Raw genomic sequence first — 10911 nt, forward strand, 5'->3', positions numbered from 1 at the left:
TATACCAGTTAACCTTTCCCTGTCTATTATGACTAGAACAATTACGAATATTTAAAAAGTATTTCTGTAAGCAGGACGTACCTTAAGTATTTTATGTATATTCCTTTAATTTTGACTCCTACTCCTTTTTCTATCCACATTTATTAAATTATAATTTATATAAATTGAAATTTACCCTTTTTAGTTTCACGAGTTTTGAAGAATGTAGGCAGCTATGTAACTACCACTATAATCCTATAAACAAGACAGAGGATATTTCCCTCATTTCAAAAGTTTCTTTGTGCCCCTTCGTGATCATCCCCTCCCTCCATTCCCAGCCCCTAACAGCCATTAGAAACTAGTCTTTTTATCTACATTTTTAGTTATGGAAAAAGGCAGAGAAAGTAATTTGCCCCAAATTACACAGCTAGCAAGTCAGAGAGCCAGGATTGAACTCTAAGGTGATTTGGCTCCACAGTCGCTGCTACCACCATGTGGTACACATGCTGCCTGTGTACCACTGTATACTGCATTCACACAAGATTTGGATTTGGAATCAAATAATCCAGCTTCATTCATTCAGCAAATACAGTTGATTCTAGTAAAGCTGCTGGAACATTGAATTAGCAAAAACTGAAGTCTTGTTCCTAAAGGAAGCATGTGGTTATGTTCTTGTGAGCCTCTAGCCAACATATAGTCTTGCTTTATTTGTGTTTCTATTTGAAGACACTCTATTTAATGTATATTGATTCATTAACATTTAACTCACAGCCAGTAGCACTATAATTGTGCTCAAAGGAAGCTTATCAAATACATATATGTTCTCTATAAGGCATGTTACAGCTTTTGTGTGTTAGGAGCACTAGACAGCACTTGAATACTATGCTTGGGGACCATTTTAAACAGCCATATCATCAACAGAAGTCACAAAAATGTGAAAAAGTGGCACTAATAAACTGTGAAAAGAACACGTGTTTACAGTTTGATAGCTGAAACTAGAAGGCAGAGCATTGCCTTGTTTGACCAGAACTAGGAAAATGTGTATTGGGTGACTCAAACCTGTTGTTTTGTGAATGTCCACAAATGACCATGAAAGAACAGCAAGTATTGATTTTGGGGTTACAAGTAAATTTTACTGACTAGGCATATTCATAAATATGGAATCCATGAATAATGAAGATGGACTGTTTTTGTTTTAATTCCTCAGCGCTGGAATTACTGTGTTGACCAAGATAGCCCCTGTTTATTAGATGCTTGCAGTCCAGTGCAGGGTACAATCTAGCAATTTAAAGAGATATAATAAATGTTGCTAAAGAAATAACTACAGGGTGCTGAAAAAGGGGGTTTGGTCCTCCTTATCTAGTCTAGATATTGTCCATGTAAAATATAATGCAAGCCACATATAATTGACTATTAATTATAACCACATAAGTTAAAAATGAAATTGATTTCAATAATATATTTTATTTAACCCAATACATTTAAAATATTATTTCACATGTAACAAATATGAAAATTATTAAAAATATAATTTTACATTTTTATACTAAGCCTTCAAAATCTGCTGAAGAGTACATCTCAATTCAGATTAGCCACATTCAATTGTTCAATAACTATGTGTGATAAGTGCTATCATATTGTACATTACAGGTCTAGAAAATTTTAAGACTTTGTCTCCGGGGGTAATATCTTAATTTGAGATCTGAAAAATGAGTAAAAGTAAACAGTGAGGAGGAGTTTGGAAAAGGCATTTTAGGCAAAAGGATTGGGAGTAGAAAGACCTATAGGTGACAGAATCGTGGCATCATCTTGGACTGCAGATGATTTAGTGTGACTGGTATGTTCTCTAAAAAGAGATGGGTGCATTTGGATTTTCTTCTAAGGGAAGTAGAGAACCATTGAAACAATGCATATAAGAAAATGACAAGAACATTTAGAAAGATTATTATGATTGTTATTAGGAGAATTTTTTAAGTGGAGAAATATTGGAAATACAAAACCAATTAGGAAGAAACAGTTATGTTGGTGAACAAAAAAGTGGTGACAGTGGAGAACATAGAGAAGGCAGATTCAAGAAAATTATAAGTGAAAATGGAAAGAATGTCATAATCAATTGAATGTTGAGGATCAAAATGGGAAGGGAGACACAGGATGTGAAGAAGAGGAAGCAGTCAAGTTTAAAACTGGAACAATGGTGACACCATTTGTTGCAATAGAGAATATAAGAGAAAAAAAATTTTCAGAGAAAGTTGAGTTCACTTTTGGGTGGATCAAGTTTAAGTTTCCTGTGGGAGAGTGTTATATCTTAAATAGACATTTGTGAATCAATATATAGATGGTGATTAAAGCTAAAACAAGAGACTCACTTCAGCTTTAAAGACACACACAGACTGAAAGTGAAGAGATGGAAAAAGATATTCCATGCAAATGGAAACCAAAAGAAATATGAGGTAGCTATACTTAGACAAAGTGGACTTTAAGACAAACATTGTCATAAGAGATAAAGAAAGTCATATACTGATACAGTTGTCAATCCAGAAAGAGGATTAACATTTGTAAATATTTGTGCATCCAGCATGGGAGCACCTAAATGTAGAAGACAAATATTAACAGACCTAAAGGGAGGACTAAATAGCAATAAGTTACTTAGAGGGGACATCAATATTCCACTTTCACAATGGAGAAATTATCCAGACAGAAAATAAGTAAGGAAACATTGGACTGAAACTACAGCTTTGACCAGATGGATTTAACATTTACAAAATATTTCACCTGATAGCAGCGGAAAACACATTCTTCTCAATCACACAGGGACAACTCCACAGGATAGCTAATATGTTAGGCCTCAAAATAAATCGTAATGAATTTAAGAAGGTTGAAATCATGTCAACCATCATTTCCAACCACAATGATATGAAACTAGAAATTATAAGAAAACTGGAAAATTCACAAATATGTGAAGATTAAGCAATATACTGCTGAACAACCAGTGAATCATAGAAGAGGTAAAAAGGAAAATAACAAATATCTTAAGACAAATTAAACTGGAAACACAACATACCCAAACTTATGGGAGGCCAAAAAAATAGTCCTATGAAGGAAGCTAGACTGATAAATGCCTACCTTAAGAAAAAAGGAAGATTCCGAGGGATGGGATTAAAATGGCAGAATAGGAGGACTGGAGCTTAACTTCTCTCCTAAAAACAACAAAATTCACAACTAAAGACTGAGCACACTTCACCAAAATGGACTGGAAACCTTAAAAAAGTTACCCTGGAGTTCCTGTTGTGGCACAGTGGTTAACGAATCTGACTAGGAACCATGAGGTTGTGGGTTCAATCCCTGGCCTTGCTCAGTGGGTTAACGATCCGGCGTTGCCATGAGCCGAGGTGTAGGTTGCAGACGCGCCTCGGATCCCGCGTTGCTGTGGCTCTGGCGTAGGCCAGTGGCTACAGCTCCAATTCGACCCCTAGCCTGGGAACCTCCATATGCCACGGGAGCAGCCCAAGAAATACCAACAACAACAACAACAAAGACAAAAAGACCAAAAAAAAAAAAAAGTTACCCTACTCCAGAAGAAAAAGAGGAGGCCACGTCAAGAGGTAGGAGGGGAGATTTCGTGACATAAACAACCCCATAACTCCTGGGTGGGAAGTTCCACAGACTGGAAACTAACTGGTTCACAGAGACTTACCTACAGGAGTGAGAGTTAGAGCCACACATCAAACTCTCACGTGTGGGGATCTGGCACAGGGAGAAAGAGCCCCAGAGCATCTGGCATTGAAGGCCAGTGGGGCTTGTGTGCAGGAGCTCCATGGGACTAGGGGAAACAGAGACCCCATTCTTAAAAGGCGCACACAGAATTTCACATGCACTGGGTCACAGGGCAGAGCAAAGTCTCCATGGAAATCTGGGTCAAATCTGACCACAGTTCTTGGAGGACATCCTGGGAAAACAGGGGTGAATGTGACTTGTTGTGATGGAAGGACATTGGAAGAAAAGCTCTCTGGAATATTCAGCAGCAGTGCCTCTCTCTGGAGGTGGCCATTTTGGGACAATCTGGCCCCACCCATCAGCCAGCTGCTGAGAAGCCCCAGGGCAAACAACAACCCAGGTGGGATCACAGCCACACCCCTCAGTAAACAGGCTACCTAAAGACCCCTCAGGTACACAGCTGCCTCTAATCCCATCCAGAGACAAAGCCCCACCCACCAGAGGGAAGAGAATCGGCTCCTCCTACCAGGGGGCAGGCATCGGCCCCTCCCAAGAGGAAGCCTACACCAACCCCCCCATACTGACTTCAGCCACAGGGGGGCAGACATCAGAAGTAAGAGAGGCTACAACTCTATTATCTGTAAGAAGGTCACCACACCAAAAACCTATAAAAATGAAAAGACAGAGGACTACAACTCAGATGAGGGAGAAAGGAAAAACCCCAGAAAAAGAGCTAAGCCATGAGGAGATTCTCAGCCTCCAGGAAAAAGACTTTAGACGGTTGATGCTGAAGATGATGCAAGACAGTGGAAATAGACTGGAGGCAAAGATGGATAACTCACAGGCAACACTGACCAAAGAGATACAAGATATAAAACTTAAATAAGAAGAGATGCAAAATAGAATAACTGAAATAAAAAATTCACTAGAAGCAGCTAACAGCAGAATACAGGAGGCAGAAGAACGAATAAGCGAGGTGGAGGACAGATTAGTGGAAATTACAGATGCAGAACAAAAAAGAGAAAAAGTTTGGAAACAAATGAAGAGAGTCTCAGAGAACTCTGCGACAACGTGAAATGCACCAACATCTGTATTATAGGGGTGCCAGAAGGAGAAGAAAGAGAGAAGGAGACAGAAAAAATATTCCAAGAGATGATAGCCGAAAAATTCCCTAACATGGGGAAGGAATCACTCACTCAAATCCAGGAAGCACAACAAGTACCATATAAAATAAACCCAAGGAGGAACACCCCGAGACACATATTAATCAAACTGACCAAAATTATAGACAAAGAGAAAATCTTGAAAGCAGCTAGGGAAAAGAAACAACATACAAGGGAACCCCAATAAGGTTACTGGCAGATTTTTCAGCAGAACCTCTGCAGGCCAGAAGGGAGTGGCATGATAGACTTCATGTGATGAAAGGAAAAAACCTCCAACAAAGATTACTCTACCCAGCAAGGTTCTCATTCAGATTTGAAGGAGAAATCAAAACCTTCACAGATAAGCAAAAGCCAAGAGAATTCAGCAACACTAAACCAGCCTTACAACAAATACTAAAGGAACTTCTATAGGCAGAAAAGAACAAGAGAAGAAGGAAAGAAAAAAGAGCAGCAAAAACAAATCCAAAGCAATTGATAAAATGGCAGTAAGAACATACATATCAATAATTACCTTAAATGTGAATGAACTAAACGCCCCAACCAAAAGACATAGACTGGCTGAATGGATACAAAAAGAAGACCCATATAGATGCTGTCTTCAAGAGACCCACTTCACATCTAGGGACACATCCAAACTGAAAGTGAGAGGATGGAAGAAAATATTTCAGGCAAACAGGGATCAAAACAAAGCTGGAGTAGCAATACTCATATCAGACAAAATTGACTTTAAAATGAAGAATATTTTAAGGGACAAAGAAGGACATTATATAATGATCAAAGGATCAATCCAAGAAGAAGATATAACAATTTTAAATATATATGCACCCCACACAGTTCACCACAATGTATAAGGCCACTGCTTACAACCTTAAAAGGACAAATCAACAACAACACAATGATAGCGGGGGACTTTAACACCCCACTTATAGCAATGGACAGATCAACCAGACAGAAAATCAGTAAGGAAACACAGGCCCTGAATGATGCATTAAACCAGATGGACTTAATAGATATTCATAGGACATTCCATTCAAAAGCAACAGAATACACACTCTTCTCAAGTGCACATGGAACATTCTCTAAGATTGATCATATCCTGGGCTACAAATCCAACCTCGGTAACTTTAAGAAAATTGAAATCATATCAAGCATCTGTTCCGACCACAACGCTATACGACTGGAAATCCACAACAAGAAAAAAACTGCAAAAAACACAAACACGTGGAGCCTAAACAACATGCTACTAAACAACCAATGGATCACTGAGGAAATCAAAGAGGAAATTAAAAAATACCTAGAAGCAGGAGTTCCCGTCGTGGTGCAGTGGTTAACGAATCCGACTAGGAACCATGAGGTCGCGGGTTCGGTCCCTGCCCTTGCTCAATGGGTTAATGATCCGGTGTTGCCGTGAGCTGTGGTGTAGGTTGTAGACACGGCTCGGATCCCGCGTTGCTGTGGCTCTGGCGTAGGCCGGTGGGTACAGCTCCGATTCAACCCCTAGCCTGGGAACCTCCATATGCCACGGGAGCGGCCCAAGAGATAGCAACAACAACAACAACAAAAGACAAAAAAAAAAAAAATACCTAGAAGCAAATGACAACAAAGACACAACACTCCAAAACCTATGGGATGCAGCCAAAGCCATTCTAAGAGGAAAGTTTATAGCAGTACAAGCCCACCTCAGGAAACAAGAAACCGCTCAAATAAACAAGATAACTTTATATCTAAAGCTGCTTGAGAGAGAACAGATGAGACCTAAAGTTAGTAGAAGGAAAGAAATCATAAAGATCAGAGCAGAAATCAATGATATAGAAACAAAGAAAACCATAAAAAAGATCAATGAAGTGAAAAGCTGGTTCTAAGAAAAGATCAACAAAATAGATAAACCCCTAGCCAGACTTATCAAACAAAAAAGAGAGAGGACTCAAATCAATAAAATTAGAAAAGAAAAAGGAGAAGTAACAAGAGACATCACAGAAATACAAAGGATCATAAGAGACTACTATATGCAACTATATGCCAATAAAATGGAAAACCTAGAAGAAATGGACAAATTCTTAGAAAAGTACAATCTTCCAAGACTAAACGAAGATGAAATAACAAAGATGAATGGACCCATCACAAGAACTGAAATTGAAACTGTGATTAAAAAACTTCCAACAAACAAAAGTCCAGGACCAGATGGCTTCACAGGTGAATTCTATCAAACATTTAGAGAAGAGCTAACACCTCTCCTTCTGAAACTATTTCAAAAAATTGCAGAGGAAGGGATATTCCCAAACTCATTCTATGAGGCCACCGTCACCCTGGTTCCAAAACCAGACAAAGACTCCACAAAAAAAAAGAAAACTAGAGGCCAATATCACTGATGAACATCAATGCAAAAATCCTCAACAAAATACTAGCAAACCACATCCAACAATACATTAAAAGGATTGTACATCATGATCAAGTGAGATTTATTCCAGGGATGCAAGGGGTCTTCAATATCCACAAATCCATCAGTGTGATACACCACATTAACAAACTGAAGAATCAAAACAATATGACCCTCTCAATAGACGCGGAAAAAGCCTTTGACAGAATCCAACACCCATTTCTGATAAAAAGCCTTCAGAAAGTGGGCCTAGAGGGAACCTACCTCAACATAGTAAAGGCCATATACGACAAACCCACAGCGAACCTCATTCGCAATGGTGAAAAGCTGAAAGAATTCCCACTGAGATCAGGAACAAGACAAGGATGTCCGCTCTCACCACTACTCTTCAACATAGTTCTGGAAGTCCCAGCCACAGCAATCAGAGAAGTAAAAGAAATAAAAGGAATCCAAATTGGAATGGAAGAAGTAAAACTATCGCTATTTGCAGATGACATGATACTATACCTAGAGAACCCTAAAGACTCTACCAGAAAACTGTTAGAGCTTATCCACGAATTTGGCAAAGTTGCAGGATACAAAATCAATTCACAGAAATTGATAGCGTTTCTATATACTAACAATGAAAAAGCAGAAAAGGAAATTAGGGAAGCAATCCCGTTTACCATCACATCCAAAAGAATAAAATACCTAGGAGTAAACCTACCTAAGGAGACAAAAGACCTGTACTCTGAAAACTACAAGCCACTGATGAAAGAAATCAAAGATGACACAAATAGATGAAAAGATATACCATGCTCCTGAATTGGAAGAGCTATTATCCAAATGACTATACTACCTAAGGCAATCTACAGATTCAATGCAATCCCTATCAAATTACCAAGGACATTTTTCACAGAACTTGAACAAAATATTTTAAAGTTTATTTGGAAGTACAAAAGACCCAGAATAGCCAAAGACATCCTGAAAAAGAAAAATGGAGCTGGAGGAATCAGGCTCCTGCACTTCAGACTATACTACAAAGCAACAGTCGTCAAAACTGCATGGTACTGGCACAAAGACAGACATATAGATCAGTGGAACAGGATAGAAAGCCCAGAATTAGACCCATGCACTTAAAGCCAACTAATCTATGATAAAGGAAGCAAGACTATACAATGGAGAGAGGACAGCTTGTTCCATAAGTGGTGCTGGGAAAACTGGACAGCCACATGGAAAAGAATGAAATTAGAACACTCCCTAACACCATACACAAAAATAAACTCCAAGTGGATTAAAGACCTAGATATAAGACCTGGCACTATCAAACCCCTAGAGGAAAACATAGGCCAAAGACTCTCTGACATAAACGACAGCAACATCTTCTCAGATCCACCTCTTAGAGTATTGACAATAAAAACAAAAATAAACAAATGGAACTTAATCAAACTGAAAAGTTTCTGCACAACAAAGGAAACCCTAAACAAAACAAAAAGGCAACCCATAGAATGGGAGAAAAATCTTTGCAAGTGAATCAACTGACAAGGGATTAATCTCCAAAATTTATAAACACCTTCTGCAGCTCCATACCAAAAAAACAAACAACCCCATCAAAAAAGGGCAGAAGAACTAAACACACAATTCTCCAAAGAAGACACACAGATGGCCGAGGAACATATGAAAGGATGTTCAGCATCACTCATTATTAGAGAAATGCAAATCAAAACCATGATGAGGTACCAACTTACACCAGCCAGAATGGCCATCATCAATCAAAAAGTCCACAAACAATAAATGCTGGAGAGGGTGTGGAGAAAAAGGAACCCTAGTACACTGTTGGTGGGATTGTAAATTCGTGCAACCACTGTGGAAAACAGTATGGAGATTCCTCAGAAAACTAAAACTAGAACTACCATTTGATCCAGCAATCCCACTCCTGGGCATCTATCCAGAGAAAACCACGACTCACAAAGACACATGTACTCCAATGTTCATTGCAGCACTATTTACAACAGCCAAGACATGGAAACAACCTAAATGTCCATCGACAGAGGAGTGGGTCAAGAAGATGTGGTCCATATACCCAATGGAATATTACTCAGCCATCAAAAAGAATGAAATACCAGCATTTTTAGCAACATGGATGGACCTAGAAACTATCATGCTAAGTGAAGTCATCCATACAATGAGACACCAACATCAAATGTTTTCACTGACATGTGGAATCTGAAAAAAAGACAGACAGAACTTCTTTGCAGAAGAGATGCTGACTCACAGACATTGAAAAACTTATGGTCTCTGGAGGAGACAGTTTGGGGGGTGGGGGGATGTGCTTGGGCTGTGGGATGGAAATCCTGTGAAATCAGATTGTTATGATCATTATACAACTACAGATGTGATAAATTCATTTGAGTAATAAAAAAAAAGAAAAAAAAGAGAAAAAAAGAAGGTTCCAAATAAACAGCCTAAATTTACACCTCAAGAATCTAGAAGAAAAAAGTCTAAAGTAACTAGAGGGAGGAAATAACAAAGATCAGAGCAGAAATAAATGAAATAGATATTAAAGAGAAAATGAAAAAGGTCAAAGAAAATAAAAGTTTTTTTAAAGAAAAAGATAATATGAACAAACCTTTAACTTGCCAAGAAAAAGAGCTAAAATTCAAATAAATAAAATTATAAACAAAAGAGACATTACAAATGATGCCCCAGAAACACAAAGGATTACTATGAACAATTACATGCTAACAAATTGGACAACTTAGAAGAAATGGATTAATTATTGGAAACTCACAGCCTAAGACTGAATCATGAAAAATAGAAAATCTGAACAGATGAATTATTAGTAAGGAGATTAAATTAGTAATCAAAACCTTCCAACAAAGAAAAATCCAAGAACCGATGGCTCTACTGGTGATGTACGCCAAACATTTAAAGAGGAAGTAATACCACTCCTTCATAAGATTTTCCAACATATTGAAGAAGAGGGAATCACTTTTAGATTCATATAATGAGGTCAGCATTACTGTGGTAACTAAAACCAGAAAAGGACACTACAAGAAAGGAAAATAACAAGTCAATATCCCTGACAAAAAGAGTGCACAAATCCCTCCTCCAAAATATTAGCAAAGTGAATTCAGTACATTAAAAGGATCATTCCAGGGATGCAAGGATGGTATAACATCTGGAAATCAATCTATGTGATATGCCACATTAACCCAATGAGAGATAAAAATCATATGATCATCTCAATAATTCAGAAAATGCATTAAAAAACATCAACATCTATCCATAATAGAAACTCTCAGCAAACCGTGTATAGAGGGAATATACTTCAATATAATAAAGGCCACATATAACAAATACAGTTAACATATACTCAATGGTGAAAAACTGCAAGTTTTCCTCTAAGATCAGGAACAAGACAAGGATGTCCACTCTAGCTGCTTTTATCCAGCATGGTACTGGAAGTTCTAACCATAGAAATTAGGCAAGAAAACGAAATAAAAGCCATCCAAATTGAAAATGAAGAAGTAAAATTATCTCTATGTGCTGATGGCATTATATTATATAGAAAACACTGAAGACGCCACCAAAAAAACTGTTAGAAATAATGAATACATTCAATAAAGTTGCAGGATACGAAATCAATATACAAAAAACAGTTGTGTTTCTGCACTCAAACAATGAACTATCAGAAAG

Source organism: Sus scrofa, chromosome 13 (genome assembly GCF_000003025.6).
Source record: "Sus scrofa isolate TJ Tabasco breed Duroc chromosome 13, Sscrofa11.1, whole genome shotgun sequence".
Taxonomy (NCBI): domain Eukaryota; kingdom Metazoa; phylum Chordata; class Mammalia; order Artiodactyla; family Suidae; genus Sus; species Sus scrofa.